The sequence below is a fragment of the Passer domesticus genome, chromosome 5 (genome assembly GCF_036417665.1).
Source record: "Passer domesticus isolate bPasDom1 chromosome 5, bPasDom1.hap1, whole genome shotgun sequence".
Lineage (NCBI taxonomy): Eukaryota > Metazoa > Chordata > Aves > Passeriformes > Passeridae > Passer > Passer domesticus.
This window is the reverse complement of record NC_087478.1, coordinates 52,338,426-52,354,719: the sequence shown is the minus strand read 5'-3', so window position 1 is coordinate 52,354,719 and position 16,294 is coordinate 52,338,426. Positions and strand designations below refer to the sequence as shown.

The window sequence follows — 16,294 nt, the reverse complement described above, 5'->3', positions numbered from 1 at the left end:
GCACTCTGCATCTTGCACCTCCTATATATGGATCAAGGCTAACACAAGATAATATGCTTCTGCAAAATGTAATGGAAATTTTAGTGTCCTCCATGGTGCATGTGTGCGTGCCCAGGGCATAAGCATCTGCCATGAAATACTTTGTGAAGGTTCTTCTGAGCTGGAGTCTTAAATGTGAGTTTGGTTAAGTCCAGTCTGACTGCTCCTGGATGCTTGATGGTGTTGTCTTTTCTCCATTTCTCCCCCTCATTTGTATGACATTTATGTCAGAAATCAGAAATAATGAAACAGAGAAGACAGAGAGAGCTGCATGAAGAAAGTCAAGGTTGTTTGAAGCTTCTTTTGTGACTTTTTATATTTCCTTTCATTGCATTTGATGGTTTGCCTTGAGGCAGGAAAGGGAGGTAGGAAATTTGCATGAAGATGGAATTACTTCTACACTTTCCTCTTTGAATTTACATGGGCTACTCAGTTTTTTACTGAGGCCTAAGGGGTAATTTCATCAAGGTCCACTTAGGCAAGAGACAGCACATAAGATCAGCCTTCCTGACCTTACATGTGGCTTCAGTGCTGCCCTAGGCAAGAAGAAACCACCCATGCTTCCCTGCATGAATGCAGGAAGAACTGTTTGTCTGGGACTTGGATAAGATTCTGGCAAAATGAGCCGGCAGTCTGGCTGCTGATGGGGGTCTACCTCATCTGTAGCCCTTGGATAGAGCAGGGGAAGCCTAAGGAGGTCCTGGGAGTCCTCTCAGTCTTGCTATGATGAAATATTACCTTGGCCCTCCTCCTGGAGTGCTTACATGCTTTTCCAAATTTGAGCTACAAGCAAATAAAGAACCTATGTAACAGGCATACTTCTCATCCTTAATCATTCTTGTGTATAAAGAGCTTTGGTATTACTTGGATGGAAAGTTCCAGCTGTTAAGAGCAATCCTTGCTCTTATCAACAGAGTGTTTGCAAATCCTGTCAAACTTTTAATTTAGGGTCGTTTAAAACTACCTCATTGTCCTTGTTTGAAATCCAGAGAATCTAAGCACTTTTGAAAATGCCTTGCTGGACACAGAAATCCTTACAAATTTCCAACTGGCTGCCCAAGTGTGTACAAAAAGCTAGCAGTAGAATAAGGAATTTTACCCTTTCCCCCCACCCCATCCCATATTTTATCCACAGAGCTGCTTTAGCCTTTCTGTAACTGTACAGTCATGGGGAGGAAAAAGCAAGCCCTCTGTAAACTGCTGTTTTAAGAGCAACTTGTAACCTTATTACTCAGTTGCTTCTTTTCACGTTAGCAAAAATCTAACTTTGAGTATAAGCAAGGTTCTCAGGGAAAGGTGCTCAAGGGTACTCCATGGCCAAATTACCTTGAAATTCTGTAGAAATACTTCTGTTTCTTCTGAAAATCTCAGCCTTAGTCCATCTATTGCAATGGGGTTTTCTGCAGTCTGGTGAAAAATTACTCCCTTTCAGAGCTAAGTAAATCGTAATGATTTAAACCCCATCTTTTACATGTGTCTGGGGGTAAGGGGGATGTTTGTTTATTTATTATAGAATACACTAGCTGGTTGTCTGGCTTCCACTGCCGTGGAGAAATGCAATGAGAGACCCTGTTCAAAACCAGCATTAGCTGCAGGGAGCGGCCTGCACAGGGAAGCCTGCCCAGATTACCCTTCTGTACTATTTTTTTTTTTCTTTGGCATACTTCTTTGATGAAATTTTGGACAATTATACACATTTTTAGTCTGATTTTATGGTTTTCTTCAGAGCAGAGATTGAGAACTTCACCATGTGTGATATATGGAGGACAAATGTGGGTATTAAAGAGCCACTTCATCCTTCGTTTTATCTTGTCCCTGAGCCAAACTGTGTCTGAATCGTTTGAGAAGAAAAAGCCCTGAATGATCAGCATCAGTGTTAAGTTCACTTGATTTTTGCACATTTTGCTTTGCAGCCCACCTTACTTGCAGTAAAGGCTTTCTGTGGCCACCCTACCACAGAGCATGCAACTAACTTCCACACCTTTATACCGTTTTTTTTTGGAAAAGCTATGTCTTGGTTAAGGGTGTACCCCTGCCCTCCCCCCCGTTTTTTTGTTAAGGGTTATTTAATCTTCCAGAAAGCTTGGTTTTCATTGCTGACAATTACGACAGTGAGTTAAAAACCACTTCTGGAACGGGTTTTGGCCTAACAGAGATGTTATGTCTCTGCAGAGAGAGGGGGAGCAGATCCTGCCAGGCACAGCACCAGCTGTGGACCATTAGGATCCTGCCTGTTGCCATCAAAGCACCACAGTGCCAACCCCATGGGACTAGCACGGCTTACAGCAGCCTTGGCATCCTGCTGTGCTCAGATCAGTTGACTACTGACCAAGCATATGTCAGCCTTCCCAGGCTGAATTGCTGGGAGCACCTGTAGGGCAAGGAGAGAAATTCAGGGAATAGTTTGTCTGAATAGATTAATTCAGACTTGTCATGCCTCATTTGTGCAGCGTGGTGCCCAGCTGTGCCAGCTCAGTGCCTCGGGGACACAGGGTGGCTCAGGTGGCAGAGTGATGTGCTGCTGAATCCCAGCCTTCAGAACAGGGCCCAAAGCTGAGACCAGTGTTCCCAAAACCCCTCGTCTTGCCACCCATGTAGTCCTGCAGGCAAGTACAATGTGCCCCTGCAGTCCTGAGGTGGACTTAGTACAGGGCATTTCATTCATGTTGAGTGCACCATAAATAAACTCTCTAAGGCTCCTTCCTTCACTGTTGCTAGAATTTTTTTTCCTTCCTGAAATTCCAAGTAACTCATTGCCACTTTTTTCCTTAATTGCAGCAAAAATCAGTTGGCATCCTCTTTGGGTAGAGAAAGCAGCTCTGAGGTCAGAGAAGCCCAAGGCTTGGAGGCTGGCAGGCCTCCCTTTGCCCTCTGGCCCCCAAAAAGGGAACATTTACTCTTTTGAAACTCCCACCAAAGGCTCTTTTCTTCTGCTTCCTTTCTAATCATTTATTTACAGAAATTGTCTTTTCAGAAAAATCTGCAGGATGTGCCCTGAGTGCACCTATGTATTTTTAAAGAGCTTTTAGCTGATTCCCCTGGTGTGAAAGATGAGATTGATAAGGGGAATAAAGACCTGTTAAAACAGAAGAGGTCATTCATTACCCTGTACCACCTCATATTGCTTGGTTTCCAGCTATTAAGAATATATGAGATACTAGGCTGTTGGAAATGGACACACAATCCTTACTTTTATCCTAAGGTAGACTCTAGCCCATGTAATTTAACAGTGTCCTAAAAGTCCAGCTTATATTTTATAGGCTCACGCTTTGAAGTGTGATACTGTTAGCACTCAGGATATGACAGGCATTAAATTTCAGTACCTGTTAAATTACGAATAATTGTCTCCACTCTGATCAGTTTTGTGTAAGGAAAGAGCCATGGAAGATTTTCACATTAACCATCTCAGTTGTGCCATACCTGTCAAGAAGTGGAACATGCTCAAGTTTCCCATTGCATTTCCACCGCTTTCTTGGATTTTGTAGGTATTTATTCCTGGCTAAGGAAGTTTGAGGATTTCAGGGTAACCTGTTGGAAATGTGTGGGAATGTCTCTCAATAAGCAATCTGTGACTGCTTTGGCTTAAGGTAAAATTTAGCATCCAGGCAAGCCTGTAGAGGAATAAAGACATGCTTTCTTTCCCCCTGCAGTGCACGGAGCTGGGGCTGGGAGGTGAGCGTGGAACAACACCGACAGTGTTCCCGGACACCCGGCTGCCTCCCCTGCTGTAGTTTTCCACAGTGGCAGAGAGAGTCAAGCAATCTGCAGAGGCAAGGCAAGCCTTTAAAGGAAAATTATGTGCACAGAGAAAAAGAAAATAAGGCAGGGTAGTGACTCCCAATCCAGCATCTTTGCTGCTGTGTGCGTTGAGTCAGTCTCCAAGCAACCAGCAACGTAATAAGGACACAATGAGTCAGACTCAAACAGTGCTGTTTATGCACCTTCACATTGAGGTTTTGTATATATTCAGTGTCTACGAGCCCAATCTTACCTTCCTTATCTGTGCTAATTTATTAAAAGTGAAAAGCTGGCAGGCAGCTGGTCCCCCTGCATGCTTGGTGCAGCCTCCTCAGCCAGATCTCTAGCTGGTGTGGCTGGGTGCAGGTCATCATGCCCACTTCTGCCAGGCTTCCTTGCAGCCATCTTCCAAGCCTACAGCTTATTTTCCAAGGACTCTTTTCGTTTTGCAGCTTCTCTAAAGCTTTGTGCTGAGTCTGTTAGTCCGCCTGCTGTAGATTTGCAGCTTGCCTGGGTTTTGAAAGGTGGAGGTGCCTGGAGATGGGTAGTGACTTCTCTGGGAAAAGAAGCCCCTGAATTTCTGAGCACAGAGGGAGCATAGATAAGAGATGCCCAATGTGTTTGGATTTATTGGCCCTGTCTTGGTGGTGACATTGGCAGTACCTGTGCTTGGCACAGGTCATGGCTTTGCTGAATGCCTGGTCTTGGTGCCAGCACTGCTGCAGACAGCACAGCTTGGTGTTTGGACACAGGAAAGCACACTGGGGTAGTTTCATCTATTTTAGGTGCGTCATTGGAACCGGCTCAACACAGATATAATAAAAGCACACTTTGTAGCAGAGAGGAAACTACTGAAAGAGAATACTGTTGCAAAAAAAGCATGAAGGAAATTTCCACTGATCCCAGAAACCCAGCTAGGTACAGCCTCCAGACCAAACCTCCTTCAGTCTCCAGTGCTATTCTTTCAGATGAAATCAATATTTATGATTTTTTTTTTTTTTAGTTAGCACACTTTGGAGGCGATTGATAAATGTAAGAAATCATGAATGCATTACTTTGGGCCAGAAAAATGGTTAACAGGCACATCTGGAAGTATTCAAGGTGGGGTTGGATGGGGCTGTGAACGACTTGGTCTCCTGTAAGGTATCTCTGTCCATGGCAGGGGGTTTGGAACTGGATGATCTTTCAAGGTCCCTTCCAGCCCATGGTCTGCATTCCGTGGTTCCATGACAGCACTGACCTGGGGTCCATTAGGGAGACTCCCAGATGGGCCTCTCCGTGTCTTCTCAGGTCTGGCTGCTGGTGCAGCCCCCTCTAGCTCTTGGAGTTAGTGCAGAGACCCAGAGAAGGGTGTGCCCCCTTAAAGGTGGGATGTCACACCTGATCCCATCAAAACAGCTCCAGCAAAAATGAGCAGGGGAAAATAAAAAAGTGTCAAAGCATTTATTGTTTGGTTCGATGCATTAGCCCTTTTGGATTGGCAGTAGTTGTGGTGGGCAAGTAACAAAACCCAGCCCAAAACAACAGCACTGTGGGACTGGTAATTTTTAATAAAGACAAGAATCCAAGCACTTGGATCCCCTGCAGAATTTTTACTGTCATAAAAAGCTCCTCTTCACAACAAGTGTTTGCCCTCACCTAATGAGTGGAACACAGGAGCCCAGGGAGAGCCCTCCACAGCAGCGTGAGCCAGGCCCACTTCATGGCACACTTCCAAAAGCTTCCTGGTGGAAAAACTGTGTGTAGTCACAGGCTCCCATCCCCTGAGAGGGGAGATGGGAATACTTTGACAAAACCTCAGGATTTTGGCATAAGGTGAAACCCAAGCCTGGTCTCTCTGTGGGACACACCAGTGTTGCTGTGTGGCTTTTAGTGGAAATTAATGGTCAGGTTCTTACAGTAAATGCAGTGCTAGACTGTCCCAGCAATTAGAGCACATCACCCCTTGTGAAGAGAAATGGCCCTTTCTCATCAGGGGTTTGAGCAGCAATCTTAATTAAGGTGATCTCTGGGTCTGTTCATGATTGTGTTTTCACTCATCGGGCTCATATTTTTAATTTTCTTTTTTTCAGTGATGCAAATCATTTTTTCCCTCATCTTGGGTGGCAGTAAAAAAAAAAAAAAAAAAGCTTTCTGGAAAATAAAAAAGCCTTTTGAGGAAAACAACAAAAAAGAAGTTTATGTATTAAAATAGAAAACTTACTTTAAAAGACCCACTTGTGAGGTTGACTCAAAATAGATTTGTTAACCATACAGTCTTGATCCAAACCAAAGATTACACTTTGTGAATAAAGATTCACTTTTATTTTGTAAATTCTTGTACATGTTCTTCTAGTCTTCTGGAAGAAAATTCACTAATTTATTTTGCTTTTCTCTACTTTGTTTCCCCTCCCCCATTTTTACATTTTAGTCTCCGTGATCTATAAAAATAACCCTAATTTTCCTCTGCTCTGGATAAACCCATAGCTATTATAAACTAGAAGAAAAAGCCCCTTTCATATTGTTGTTATTGGATGTTTGTTTAATTTCAGTGGGGCTTTCTAAAAGTGTAATGCAAGTAGAGTTTATTACTATTTGAGGCTTTAATTGCTGTAGTAATATTTTTTTACAGCTCCTTTTTTTTATGTTTAAGAGTCCCCAGACCCTTTGATTTATTGGCATTGGTGAATGATTGATAAATGATTGAGGTTACATAGAAAAACTGAAGGCATTGTATGAAATAGAAGTGGTGCCAGAATGACTGTGCAGGACCCACCAGTGCATTTAATGTGATGCATACTACACAGCTGCTACAAGCTGCAGACAAAGCTTTCACAAATATCAACTGTTCCCTGGGAAGAGACTAAAAAACATAAAACAATAAGAGTGGGGGGGTTTTCTTGCTCATCAGAAGTGTGGTGTGTTCTCTTGCAATCTAGCTTTCCATTTCAGTGTCTCAGGGTGTTTATTTCTGGAATATCATAACCACAAAAGAGAATAAGAAAAAGAAAGGTAGTAGGCAGGGTTTTCAAAGGGACCTAAAGCAGTTAGACACCTAATTTCTGTGACATTTCAATTGGAGTTGTTATTTTTCCCTCTTAAGGTTCTTTGGAATAGCAAGCAAGGGTTTCTATTTCAGGCTTGTGAGCTTCCTCACTGCCTCTGCTGCTATCGGTTGTTATTCTTACAGAATAACAGAAAATTTGGGGGCTCAGGTACCTGGCAGAAACTGTATTTTTATACTATTTGTATTTTGACCCTAAATTCCAAACAGTTTGCACTTATCAGAGTAAGAAGTAATGGGTGCATTCCTGGATGAATGCAGAAGACATTTGCTTTAACAAAATGCTTCTGCTGATAACGCTCCTTGTGTTAAGTCACCTCAGGTTTCTTGTTTTCCTTGATGTCTTAAAATGTTTTGAAAACCTGGTTCTTTAGGAGGAAAAGCACAGAGATAAGTGCAGGATGCCAGTGTTGGAAATTGAATGGTCAAACAGTGCAAAAGCTGAACAACGAACATTGATTAATTCCTGACTTTTCAAGCTCCTGATATTCTTCCCACTGGAGCAAACTTAGGTAGGCAACACATCCTGGGGTGGGTGGGGGATGCTCCTGCAGGGTCAAGCCCCTGCACAGTGAAGAGGAAGCCCTGGTAACTTTGCATTTGTGGCAGTGTTTTGTGGAGCCTTGCGAGTAACACAGATTGTCCCCAGTGTCCAATCTAGGAGCAGATGTGATCCAGGAAATGCTGGGCAGGACAAGGAAACCAGGACTACCTGCTTTGGCTGGAGTGCCCCACTGAACTGAATGAAGCATGACACAGAGCTGCACCCTGACAGGCGCCAGCTGACTTCAGCTGGGAGCTGGAGCAAGCCCAGCCACGGCATATGTTCGCAATCAAAAAGTCATTAAAAATTCACATAGACAAGTTACTCAGTTTGGAGCCTGTCTGTGAAACTGCACTCCAGCCGATGCAGTAGCTCGGGCTCGATGCTCCTGGTAATCTTCCCTAATCCTGTGAATCTGTGGGGAGATGGGAGAAGGGCACTTGCTCTGGTTTGGATTTCTCATTTTCTTAATCTTAAGGGAATGATTTCCCTCCTATTGGCCTTGGCATGGATGTCTTCTGAAAGGCATATCTCTGAGCATCATCTTCCTTGGCAGGCATTCTGCTGAAACTCAGCCTAAGGGTAAAAAAAAAAGAGTAATTCATTTTGTCCCTATGTTAATTGTGTGGGCCAACGTAGTCCTCTGGTTTGGACTCTGATTTTGTTGCTAAATATAAAAGTAATTAAAAGTGTTAATGTGTGAGCCCTCCTTCCGCTCAGGATGCTGCTGTAGGAAATCCATAGGAAGCAGGTCATCCGAAGGCACCTTGGAAATTAAGTGAGGTGCACAGTAACATGCAATGAGTTAGATGAAAACACATTTGTAACACGTTTATTCTGGGTTTATACAGCACTCTGGCAATGAAAAAGAGTTTGATACCGAAAAAGCAACAAATTAGAGGCCCGGATAATTTGCTGTTGGCAGCCACACTTGCTCTTGGGTGCGGTGTGATTGACAGGTACTGCAGGCTTTCCATGAATGTCACTGCCACTTGGAAATGCAGTGGGCTTCACCCTCCTCTGTGGGAGGGGACACTTGCCATTAAATATTTCCCTTGGTTCTGCCTTTCTCTTGCAGACCGTGTCCCAGGTGCCTGCTCCCCAAGGGACTGAACTCTCTCTAATGGTCTCCCATAAAAAATCAGTAGAGATTCCCTCCTGGTTTCCTACACAGTGGCTTTCACTGAAGGTGAAGATGGAACTTCATCTGAAGTTTAACTGACGTTTATGCTATCCTACTTACCAAAATGTCAGTGCCCCTCTTCTTTCTGTCACTGCTCTTTTGAAGGTGCAGACTGTCCTTGAAGGAAACAGAGAAGTAGGAGAGATGATCAAGAAGTCCACTTTTATTGTATCACAGGGAGAAATCCAACCCTGAAGCCATTGCTTAAGAAGCCAAATTCTTAGCAACCTCTTTGTGGTATGACAGTCTTTGGAAAAATGAAAATCATTAGGTAGTCAGTCCTTGCTCACAGTTGAGCTTTGGATAAATTAGCAACTCTTCAAGGCACAATTTTGTTAATCGCCAACAATTACATACTTTGTTTTTACATTAGACCAGCTGTGCTGAAAGTTCCTGTGCCTCTAGTGCATTTTCCATTTTTTAATGGGCTTGGTATTGAGCCTCAACAATCAGGAGTTTGTTTTTATGTTAGAAAAAGTTCTCTGTGTGATCCGTAAAATTAACCGGGTAATTTTAGCTTTTTTGTTTTATTTGCAGAGTCGTGTTTATTTGTTTATGAATCCCTTTTTCCTTCATTTTAGTTATTCGAGTACAGTCTTTTTGACTTTGAGGTTATTTTTATATGACAAACACTTGATCTCAGAAGGAGATGCTTCTGGTTTGGATTAATACAAGTCTGAAAAACTTGGCTGCATACTTTTGGAATATCAAACAGTTTGATAAGGTATGAAATATGTTTTTTAGTGTTTATTTGCAGATAGTTAAATGCAGTGTAAACCAATTTCTGAGTGTATTTGCTTTTATGCATTTGCTCTGGCATGCAAACTAACCTCACTTTTGGGATGTGACAAGGACAAACACAGGACTGTGTAGATTAATGGGTGTGTTTGCCACAGCTGAACATGTGGTTCCTAAAATTCAGGACAAGTAAAAATACAGAATAAAAACACTGATGGCTTGTGCCAGGCAGACACTGCCTCTGAAGGGTGGAGCTGTATGACATTTCTTTCCTTTTTTCTCTTTGGAAAGGAGAATTGTCACAAAAGGAAAGCTCTCCTCTCCCCTGAATTAAAGAGAAGGCGTGCAGCAGCTGAGGGCACCATGGCTGTGAGGTACAGGCTGCTCTCAGGGGAGAACTGTGTAATACCAACTCAAACCATCAATATCAGGCTCTGCAGGGGTAAGATGGGCAAAGATGTGCTCAGCACGAGCCAGTGTCAAGGCCAGAGTGACCAAGCAATGACTTGTGGTGTCCACATCAGAAATGGAGGGCTGAGACCCTCGTGTGCCAGACCAGCAGTGCCTGGATGGGAATGGGGTGAGATGTCCTGCTACATCCCAGGCTTGTTGTGCTGGTGCTTGAACCTCAGAAAGCCTCAGCTGAGTCTGGTCCGTATGCCTGTGTTCCATGAGGTGTGGAAACTGTGGGTAATTCCTCAAAGTACCAGAGTAAGCAGATCTAAACAAGGGCATCCTGGGGCTCTTCCAGCTTCACTTGGTGGTCGGATGTTAACCGAGGATTGTGTTGGTTGGACTGACTAATTTTCTGGAGCTGTCACCAGCAGAGATATGGTTATATTCATGAAGCAAGTTTGGGTGCCAGGTATCACAGCCATGTTAGTTGCTAGTTGGTTCATTTGCCAGCTTGGCCAGGACAGAGCTCACTGGGTATTTCCTGGTAGTGGTGGGAGAGAGCATGGAGACGCATTGCTGTGCTTCTGTCCCTGCCTTCTTACCCTAGCAGCTCTCAAAAAACCCAAATACAAACAGGAATTAAGTTCCTTGTTAAGTGAGGCTGGCTGTTACAACAGTGAAGCTTTGCTCCTTCCCAGAAAACTCTTCTTTCTTTTTAATACCCACTGGAGGAAGTTAATGTTCTTTTATCTGAGTAATAAATGTATGGTTTTCTGAGACTCTGTGTAAAATAAAACCTGCTGTCAGTCTGGTCTGAAGCCCATATGAGTGAATCACATGGAGTGCCATGGATTTGTCAGTGTTTATGAATCAAGCCCTATAGCTTTCAGTATATTACAAACAGAAAGCTCTGTGTTACTATTTTTTGTGAGTCACTTGCACCTAGATAGCTCTTAACAGGGGAGCAGCACCTTCAGTCAGCACTTTTCTCCAAGGAATTGCCTCTCTGCCCCTACAGAAAAGCAGCTTCTGTTATTTCAGGCAGATTTTAATTTTTGTAATTTCCGTAGTTAGCCATTTAGTGGTGACACACATTAACCTCATTCTTCTTCCATATTGTCGAGTTTGCCCCCATTTATCCAAACAGCCAAGCAGCTCCACCCTGGAGGCCTGGGCCATGGCAAACCCTTGCACCCCTTCCCAAATCCATGCTGCTGCAATGCTTTTGCTGCCAGCTGCTGCACAGGGTTGTTTTGTTCATATGTGCTGGGACATCTCTCTTCTCTGTTCATGGAATCTGAAGGTCAAGATCATCTCCTGTTTTTCCAAAGCAAACTGTTGGTAGATGGGGCTTCTGTCTCTACTGCCATCCAGAGGCATGGTAGCAGGGAAGGATTTTCTACCCTCAAATTCATCCTCAGTCCATCCCCATCCTCAGATGCTGGTATGAGGAAGGGTGGGATGGATTCTCACTTTATCCACTGTCGTATCTTGTGTGCTGGGTACAAACTTTCAAAGGGTGGTAACAGAAGAGTGATTTTGCCACTGCTGAGGCTCTCTGGCACTTACTGAAAATACACAGGTTGGCAATCACTCTCTTGAACTCTTAGTGCAGTCCCCAAGGGCCACCTTTCCCAACCATCATTGTCTCCCAAATAATATAAAAAAACTTAATGAGTTGCATATTTTTAAACCAAAACTTCTAAATATATGTTTGCTTTTATTTCCTCTTAAGTTTTTATGGTTTACCTATCTGTGTGACTGTATGCATCAGGGAATTGTCCTGTGTTCCCCAGCCTGGTGGGTCTCACCAGATCATCTAGATTGGAATGTCGTCTAGTAGCCTCATCCCTTCTCCCAGAACATGCTGGGATTGTAAGACTTGCTTTATAATCGAAGCAGCTGACTGAAAAACACTCTCAGATCCCGGGTCTTCAAAATGCAGTCTGTGTTAGGAAAACCAAAATTAATTCAAAACAAAACTTCCAGAACTTTGAAAGCACATATGAACAGGGTTCTGACAGAACAGTCAATCCTTCGTAAATGGAATTCTTGGAGATTCCCTGCTTCAGCAGATGAATGATAACCAGTGTGTCTCTCATGCACAGTCTAATTTTACAAACCAGTACATTCTTAAAGCCTAGTTTGGGTTTTCTCTTCTATTTTTATTTTTGTCTGGATTAGCTTCTGGAAACAGTGACCAGTTTGGAATGGATGAATGGTTCTGCAGACATCAATTAAATCGATCAAGCAGCAGAAATTATGCCCAGTGTGCAAGAAAGTCTACAACAGGTTTACTCTTCCAGCCCTGCATCATACAGTTTTAGCAGTGCAAACAGAAACCTCCACGGATTTTGGATGTGCAGACTGCACAGGCTGGGTAGCTCTATCAGCCCCTTAGCACACTGGAAACTGTTTTGCAGTGCGACATTGGAGCATGACTGTTCTGCAACAGGGCTCGGAGCCAAACTCCTCAGAGCACCATTTGGCTGATCATTTGGATTGAAACAAATGACACATTGAGATTACCCCTTCCTGCTCCTGCAAGATTTCAGGCAGTGCTGCTTTTATTTTTGTTTATTTGTTTATTCATGTATTTGAAAAGAGGGAAGTATTTCAGTGCTTATGAAAAGCCAATACCTGGCGGGACTGAGAACAGCCTGAAATTATGCTGGCAAGCGCCAAGGCATTTCCTTCACCCCGCCAAAGCACCCCAGGCTTTCCTGACAATAGCCCTATTCCTGTGCCCCTCCAGAGCAATAATTGAAAATTGCACCTCTGTGTTGATTTCTTGTTGTTGCTTTCTTTGGAATATATAGCTTGTATGTGTTTTTGTCTTTATTAGCCACCATTAAAAAGTAAATGAAACAACTGACAACAAATACAGCTTTTATTTCAAGTAGAGTTAGGTTAAACAAATGATCAGTCCTTAGCTGAAGGAGTCAATATAGTGGTTACAGAAAGCAGACCAGAAAACATACAGAACTGCTTTAGAAAAAGAGAAAAAAAAACCCACCCCGAGACAGCAGGAAACAAAGAGTTATTCAACTGATGAAGTGATAGACGCCTGTGAAGGGGTCAAGGGGTGCCAGACCCTGTGAAAAACAGGATTTCATTTTAAATACCCCAACTTAAGCCTATTGCATGGAAGGGAGTTTATACTGGAAAAGGCAGGATATATTGCTGTGCCTATCAGCAGTGACAGGACATAAAGAGCAGCAGTGTTTGATCAGACTTCCACAGGTAATGTAGTGTTTCCTATAGGAATTAAATATAAAGCTTTTTTAGGTTTTATAATGCAGAAGCAGGCAAACTTGTAACAAACAATAGTTTAGTGGATATTTGCAGTCCAAAGCAGGACTATAAAATGATACAAAACAGTGCTGTTGCTTTATAGAGGTGAGGTAAACCCACCATTTGCACACAGGTCTGTGTGATCTATGCCAATGCACAGCAGCCCAGGACACAGGGCTGTAAGAATTTTTAAAGCTTAAAAGACAGCTTTAAATGCGTACATGAAAACCATAGCAATGGTATTGCTAATGTGACTGTTTAGTTTGTGTGCTCAATTGAAGGTGAGGGCATACACGGGACAGGTGAGGACATACACTCCTCAGGGTGACGAGGCACCTCTCCCGTGAATTGTGTCTGCCAGAGGCTGCTCAGAGTCAGAGCAGCCTCTGGGAGGTGTGGGATGGAGATGGAAGCAATTCCCAGGTCCCCAGCATGGCCCAGGGAGATGGTACTGGCTGACTACTGCACTGGGTGCTGTAGCTAAACAAGAAGAACAAGCAGTGGCCACGGGAAAGCTGAAGATTTGCAGGACACAGCCTTTCTTCCTGAGCGTGCCCTCTCCTGTAAATGCAGAGAAAAAACCAAGTACCTAAAAAGCTTTTTTTTTTTTTAATGCATTAATTATTGCAGACTTGCAAAGGGAAACTGTAGACTTTCCAGAGTGATGTACAGCAAAAGTACATGTGATTAATTTCTTTTAATTAAAATATTTACATAGATCTTATTGTAACAGTTGGTTTCAGTGTTTCCCAGATTTTAGGGTTGGGAGTTATCCTTTAACCCAAAATTGCTTCTCCATTGGGGATTGCTTGATAGGAGACTGAACTGAGTGACATGCAGGAGATGGGGAACCCTAAGCCCATCCCTGCCATTGACTCCTTTCTTTCCTGCACAGTAGCAAATAGCCAAAACATGTGGCTTAGCTTCTCTCAAGATTTTTTCAGGGTACAGGGATCTTGAGACACCCAGGCTAGCTCTGAAATATATAAATGGAGTCTAGGAGTCATGCTGAGATGTGCAACATACTTGGGATGAGCTTTTTGCATGGTCTCATTTTTTCTCATATCCAGGGTACCAGTAGCACAGGCATCTCTGCATGGTACTGAGCTGGATTATATAGTGACCATAATGTCTCTAGAGATCCTGGAGATTGAGGAATACTATTGGGATATGGCCTTTCTAAAACTGGATTTGGATATCCTCAATTGTCCCTTCCTGTACGGGGAATCTTGAACCCTTAGGGTCTGCCTGGTTCCCCATGAGAGTTTCTGCTGGTGCACAAGAGGTTGCGCAAAGCACCTCAGATCTATAAGGGAACAGCAGAAGCCAAAAGCGTGGTGAGCACAGCAAAATACCAAATGTGGATGGTAACATCCATGAACTACTGTAGTAGTTCAGAGAAGAGATGTAAGGACCAGGGAAGAAGTGCCAGGAGAACCTGGCTGCTTTGGAGTTTGTTATTTCCATGCTTGCCAAGCTGGCCACTGGATCACCAGGCATGTTTTCTTGCACTCTTTTTTAAAATTTTAACCTTAATGATGAACTGTTTGAACCAGCATTTGACTTCCAACTGAAGTAGCTTTAAATAATTTCTTTGATTAATCGGAATTGTATGCAAAAAAGAAGAAAAACTGCAGTGAGGGCTGGAGGATGGAACAGCAGACTAAAATAGACTGAAACCCAGCAAACTGCATTTAAACTTGGGTTTAGGCATGTATATAGTAATACTGATTTCAGCCGAGCTGTTGTCATGAGGACAGCCAGTGCACTCTGGGGCTTAGTGCATTGTCATCCAGATAGAGCTAGAAGAGATCTCAAAGGTAGATATGCCTGCTGCCAGTTTGTAAAAAGAAGCTTAGAAAGTTTTCTGCTCCAAATGGAGTCAGAACTGTGCAATAGATGTGCATAAAAATTAGGGTAAGGTTCTGCCTCCAAGCAAGTAATTAGCAACCCTTTTAATTGGCAAGCACAGGTTATGATTCGTTAGAAGTTTTGACTTGCATTCCTCTTTGACTTTTTAAATAAATCTTAAAAAGACCAGTGTATTTCCTTAGGTATGTCCTTACTTTCCTCTCTGAAGATTTCCATTTATAGTTTTTGAAATATTGGCAAGTATGCAGAAGATGTAGGCTGTGCTATTGCAAAACCCAGCACATGTCAGCACCAAGCAATTGCCATACAGGGACCTTAAATTAGAATTATAACGGGCTTGGTAGTAGTTGAGCTGAATACTTGATTTCTTCAGCTGGTTGGCCATCCAGCAAAATAACAGAAAATGTGTCTGAGGTGAACAAAAGAAAGGGATTTCTCAATTAAAATGAAATTCAAAATTAAGGGATTATAAATTATGTTTTTTGTTCTCAGCCCAAGCTGAATGATTTTTTGTGATATAGAAAAATATTTTCTTGCAGGCTATGTTTCTTTCTCTTGCCAGTGACTTTAAAATGTTTTATTGAATAAACATTTTAAATTCTTGCCCACTACAAATATGCCCTTTTTGACTGAAGAAAGTTTATGGAATTTGTGGCCAGATTTGTTTGGCCTGAGGTGTATTTTGAAGGAAAAAGAATTGCTGCAAAGGAAATTTGCTCTAACTAGCACTTCTGCAGTTCTTTCTGCTTCCCTGGACACTAGTTACATATTTCCACTTCACTTTGTTTTCTTTAGGGAGAAGATGGTGTGATTCAAGTCTTTTTTAATGCAGTAATTATAGTTTTACACAGTGATTTGGTGTATTGCTTTCTTTGGGTACTCACATTCTCATGTATATTGTTGGTCTGGCTGGGCACTGGCTTCTGGACCTACCATTTACAAAATCAGGCCAAGTTTTGCTCAAATCAACTTAGGACTGCTGAGATTTCCAGCCTGTGCTCTTTTATGATGAGGCTGCAATACTTTAGGCACTCCTTTCTTTAGATTAGAAACTTCAGCATGGCAGCACATCCCCATAGTCACCACAAACAATTGATAAGCTGGTGCTTCAAGGAGTTGTTCTGGTATGTGCAGGCATGAAGAACATGGCAGTATGTGCAAGTACATAATAGCAGCTCTCAGAAAAGATAATTTCCAGTAATGATTATTTGTTACTGCTTCCACAACATGAGAGCAGAATGAGGGCATTTAATTGATTATGAAAACAAAACTTTAACGAGAGGTGCTCTTTGTATGAAAGTGTGGCAGGTGATAGAACTGTTTGGGAGCAGTGACATTATCCCAATTTCTTGCCTTACTACGGCTTGCCTCGACATAATTAAGGTTGAAAATTGAAAAATTAAGGTTGCTTTTCTTCCTCTGGAGTATAAAATGTCTAACAGAAGGG

General features: G+C 42.7%; 1 protein-coding gene across 2 annotated transcripts in view; it reads left to right on the top strand.

The window, feature by feature from the left end:
* The window catches only part of CHST11 (carbohydrate sulfotransferase 11), a 159,402-nt gene that overhangs the window by 99,177 nt on the left and 43,931 nt on the right, over nucleotides 1–16,294 (top strand). The gene's annotated exons all lie outside the window — the stretch shown is intronic.